At 36.1% G+C, this 5775-nt stretch overlaps 1 pseudogene; it reads right to left on the minus strand.

Moving 5' to 3' along the window:
- The window catches only part of LOC107744759 (CD48 antigen-like), a 23366-nt pseudogene extending 21205 nt beyond the window's left edge, over positions 1 to 2161 (minus strand).
- Between the last annotated feature and the right edge of the window lie 3614 nt (positions 2162 to 5775).

The following is a 5775-nucleotide window of genomic DNA, read 5'->3' on the forward strand; positions in this document are numbered from 1 at the left end:
TGACAGAAATATGATGCAATCTGTGAAGCTGTTGGTATGTGCTGCAGAGTCAAATGTGTTAAAAATATAGGTAGCACATTGGATCTGGAGACTCTCTTCGAGCATAGTATTCAAGTTGGAAAGCTATAATAATTACAATTAACAAATGAAAATGAATAATTAAAAACATTTTAAAATCAGTATACTGCGAAGCTAACGTTAATTTATGGGAGGATACAATGTTATGTTACTTTTTGTCATTGTAGCCAAAATTATTTAGAATTTGAAAGACAATTTTTGACTGGAGTGTTTCTACTTTCTCTGGTCCATTTTCTCACATTCAAATTAGCAGAAGTGTCTTCAGCTTTTAGTCTTACAGGAAACTCAAGAGAGTCTATTTTCGCAGAAACGCCCTGAGCTCACATTAACTGTTTTCACAGTTATTTGCAGCCTGAGTGAAATGTGAAGATCTAATCTGATCTTTCTCTCTGGTCATTTTGGTACATTAGTACACTACAAGTACATTGACATTAGCATACTTACTACAAGAATACGTAAAAAATACTTGAACTTTATTTAAGTATACTTAATAAAATGAACTTGAAGTATATTTTTAAGTTTACCTTAAGGGTACATCAGAATGTGTTCTCAATTCATCTTCTGGAGTGGATATAGACCAACATACAAAAAGAACAAAATTATTTCAGAAATATTTATTTTCTGTGTCATCATCGCCCCCTAGTGTCCTGATGTGGTAATGTCTGATTCTTCAATAACGGACTGATGTTGACCTCACAGCACTGTAGCCACGCCCACCAGAGCAGAGACAACCAATCAGAACACTGTTTCCTGTGGTCTAAGGGAAAAACACCCTAATACTGTCACAGAATTGTTCAAAATATTTTAAAATAGGTCTCAGTAGTTCCATAGGGCTTTCTTTCACAAAGTAAAATATTGGTTTGAACAAGTCAGGATCAGAGTGTCATGTTTTTGACTTTCAGATTGCAAGTCTTCTGAAGCAGATGACGATCCTGGAGCGCCCCCTAGTGACTAAACATGAAAACATGTTTTGTTTTGTTTTATATGTCTATGTATTTTTTAATGTGTCAAACTACCATGCAATGCTATTTTACATGAATTAGTAAATATTATGTGATAGGAGCCAGTGTTTCTCACACTGAAAGATGGTCTTGTGTTTGTAAGAGTTCAACTTAGACTGAACTGCTATAACATATTTTGACAGTTAACTGAATGTTTTAATCTTTTAGTTTTTGAAACGGACTATGCAGAGTAACCTAGAATTACAAAAGATGTATTAGAAATTACATACAATTTGATGATGATTGACTGAGAATTGAAATATACAGTTATTTGAATGTCTCCGCATCCCTGAAGATACAGTGATAGAGAATAATTGTGCTGTTGATCTGAATATCAGTGTCATTACCTGCGTCACTTTCAGATGATGAAGAATTTTGTGGATTGACGGTAGGAGTGGGTGAGAATGAGAATAAATCAACAGTAAGAAAGAGGGCTGCTTTATTTGTTCAGTGTTGAATGAGAATTTGTCAGTTTATTGTATTGTCAGAATTGTATATTTGACATTAGAAGCCGCTCTGGTGGATCTGCTGCACCACTGCAGTTTCTCAAACCAACTCCTGTGATCATCTCGCTTAACTTGTCTCTGAAGGAATAGAGGGCAAGAATAAGGTTACCCTGAGAGCTCTACACACCATCAACAGTAACACTGAATCTCTTGACTGACTCCCGATTCCTGGTAATGGTGCTTAGTTTATAAAGTCCAGAGTCTGTGGTTCTGGTGTTTGTGATGCTCAGAGATCCAGTCTGATGATCCAGCTTCAGTCTGTCTCTGAATCTCTCATCATTATAATATAGTAATGTTCCTGATCACTCTTGCAGTACAAGTGTCTCCAAACCTCCACTCGATCTCATCATCTCTCTGTAGTTCAGTATCATCAGTGTGTAGAGTGACAGAATCTCCCTCCATCACTGACACTGACTTCACTGCATCAGCACCAAACACACCTGGAGAACAAAGAGGAACAGAGTAATAAAGTAATAAAGCATAAGAATAGAAATACTACATAATCATATGTTCAGAAAAACTGATTCCAAAAGGTATTTATAACCTACTTTCAATCCTCAAATGGAAAGGTACCATCTTTAAGTATTACAGAAATATATCATGTTGGGCTAATGTTTTTATTGTATCAAGAAAGCTCACACATGATGGAAATTCACTGTCTCAATCACTCTTAATTCACCCCAGGTTTTATTTAATGCTGTATTATTCATTATTATTACTATTTATTTGTAGGCAGTTAAGACTAGCAAACTGAATTGAGATGTTTTATCAAATATATTTAATCAATATGTGCTCAATAACTTACTGTACTCTCAAATTATCTTTTAGGGTGGATGAAGCCAATGTGCAAAAAGAGCAAATTTATTTTACAAAGTTTTATTTGCTTTACACAAATCATCTGAGGCTCGTTAAAGCGCATCATCATCGCCCCCTAGTGTTCTGAATCTTCAGTAACGGACTGATGTTGACCTCACAGCACTGTAGCCACGCCCACCAGAGCAGAGACGACCAATCAGAACACCGTTTCCTGTGGTCTGAGGGAAAAACACCCTAATACTGTAAAAAAAACTGTTCAAACTCTTTCATAAGTTTTCAAAAGTTGGGCCTGCGTTTCAAAATTATTTCACAAATATTTATTTTCTGTGTCATCACCGCCCCCTAGTGTCCTGATGTGGTAATGTCTGATTCTTCAGTAACGTTCTGATGTTGACCTCACAGCATTGTAGCCACGCCCACCAGAGCAGAGACAACCAATCAGAACACAGTTTCCTGTGGTCTAAGGGAAAAACACCCTAATACTGTCACAGAATTGTTCAAAATATTTTAAAATAGGTCTCAGTAGTTCCATAGGGCTTTCTTTCACAAAGTAAAATATTGGTTTGAACAAGTCAGGATCAGAGTGTCATGTTTTTGACTTTCAGATTGCAAGTCTTCTGAAGCAGATGACGATCCTGGAGCGCCCCCTAGTGACTAAACATGAAAACATGTTTTGTTTTATTTGTCTATGTATTTTTTAATGTGTCAAACTACCATGCAATGTTATTTTACATGAATTAGTAAATATTATGTGATGGGAGCCAGTGTTTCTCACACTGAATGATGGTCTTGTGTTTGTAAAAGTTCAACTTAGACTGAACTGCTATAACATATTTTGACAGTTAACTGAATGTTTTAATCTTTTAGTTTTTGAAATGGACTATGCAGAGTAACCTAGAATTACAAAAGATTTATTAGAAATTATATACAATTTGATGATGATTGACTGAGAATTTCTGAATTTTAGTATTTCCCATTCATTATGGGTGCCCATTTTTGAACCCATAATGACGTTTTTTTTTTCAACCACTTAACTTTGTTGAATCAAGTCCATTTTTTTGTATGTGTGCTCAGGTGGCAAACTTAGAAAAAGTAGCCAAGTTTTATACTGCTCAGATTAAGAAAACTATTTAAAAAAATGATTTCACCTCTGTCATTTCAGAGTCCTGTAAGAAACACAAACACAAAGCAATCTGCTGCAGATTCATCATAATCATTTATAAGCATTGCACCTGAGAATCATTAGCAAACAAATGTGCAAATTGAATATTATGAGTCTGTGTTTCTTGCACTGAATTATTTTTATATTTTTTTGTATTGTATTGTAATGGAGGAGTCTCTGTGTCTTTTATGCTTTTAGGACTTTTATTATGAAATTTTAGAATGCAAATTTATCAACATTTTAATACCGGCAAGCAGTCACAAAACAACTGTAGAAACCATAAAACATGTTCAACATCAGATAACAACAGTTAGCACAGGAAGCATGATCTATTTGGAATGAAATAACAGCATATACTGCATGCTATTTCACAAATGTGTTAAACATATTGGTATTTAATAGTATTTAACACTTACTGTCATTTGTCCAATCTGTTTGTGGAGTGATTGAGGACTCTCATATTCATGGGTCTGAGCTGAAATGATGTTCAGTCAAAATATGTATTTTCTCTATATTGTTGATTCACAAAAAGACACATTGTTTTTGCAGATGGTTAAGCTTTAAGTGCACCTACCTGCCTTTTTGTGTTCCCTGCACACACAAAACATCCAAATTAAAAACATATACACCAGAGATCCAGCAGCAGCTGAGATTAGCACTATCAGAGAATCACTGAGTAATGGAGGAGGTGAAGGAGGTTGTGCTGCAGCAATGGCTAAAGAGAGAGAGAGTCATTAGTGCAAGTGAATGTATCAGACACCTGGAAAACAAGATTAATAGCAGCTAATTTAAATCCTCTCAAAAATTCAATAGTATATTATCACTCTACTAGAAGTAAAGATAAACATAAAAACATGTTTAGAACTCACCAGCCAGAGAACACAAACTCAAAGAGAACAAAATAAGCGTGTGCAACATTATCTCCAATAGCTTGAGATAAAATCACGAAAATATCTGTAAATAATCTGAGGCAAAGAAACTCTTCAGTCTGGGAGAATAATGTTGTGTGTGCCACAGTTCGTGAGCATGACCGTGAACGTCAATATGCTTCACACTCTAACTAGTCACATGATACAGTCTATGAAAACTAACATTTATGAAATCTATGTGATAAATTGATTATCATGACAACTTTAGCTTTCACCAAAATAGTTAATATACATATGGGATCTTTCAATGGTACATGTTTTGAGATTTCTCCAGTTGTTGCTAATGCCAATGTCCTGAAGTTTTACCAGTTATATTTTAGAAACAATATCTGTAATAACTATGGCATAAAAGTATATTCACTTTACTGATGTTTGTATGGCACCTGGCCAAAGTTCATACATTTGTTGATGTGATTGTGCGTAGCACTATTTCATGAATTCTTGATTAATTTCTGAGGCTTGCCATTTCACACTGCCTAAACATTTGTCACTTTAAGGGCCAATGTGCAACAACTTCCTACAGAAATATATGACTGTCGTTTCCAGCAGACACAACCACGGCATAATTATTTTTTTGCAAAGACATTTTAAAATTACAGTGATGGAATCAAATATAGCCTAGTCTTGACATGCATGGCAATGCATGGTACAGTATTTTCTACAGTAGCTTATTGAATGTTTGACATTTTCTCTCTCTCTCTCTTTTTCTTCTCACTTCTCATTTCACACAGAAGCAACATCCTGTAGAGCAATTTGACAGTCTATTTCTGGTCTCCCAGCTTTTAAAACCAAGGCCAGTAACGGACAGATGTTGACCTCACAACAGCAGCCACAAACAAAGACGAATTAGAACAATGTTTTCTGTGGTCTAAAGTTAAAAGTTAAAACCCCCTAATATTATAACAAAACTGTTCAAACTCTTTCAAAAGTTTTTAGTATTTATAGCCTTGTTTCACAGACTAAAATAGTAGTTTAAATAAATCAGCATCTTCTTTGGCTTCAGACCTCCAAACTGTGCGCTAGTCTTCTCGCCCCGTCGGCGTCAACACCTCTGGTTTACTTTGAATGGAGTGACGTCAAGCGTTGCCGAACTGAATTGTGGCGGCGCGTTGGGTCCGTTGCTCGGAGAAGGGTATAACTGCAGCCTGGAGATCTCCAAATGGGGGCGGGAACTCCAAAACGGGGTGGGAGCTCCAAAATAGGGCGTGGCTTCCTCCCATTGACAGACAGGCACATGACACGCATGCGCACTTTTTCCCCCCAATCCACTTCAGTGCAAACTC

The sequence above is a fragment of the Sinocyclocheilus rhinocerous genome, unplaced genomic scaffold, assembly GCF_001515625.1.
Source record: "Sinocyclocheilus rhinocerous isolate Xijiao unplaced genomic scaffold, SAMN03320098_v1.1 scaffold10997, whole genome shotgun sequence".
NCBI lineage: Eukaryota > Metazoa > Chordata > Actinopteri > Cypriniformes > Cyprinidae > Sinocyclocheilus > Sinocyclocheilus rhinocerous.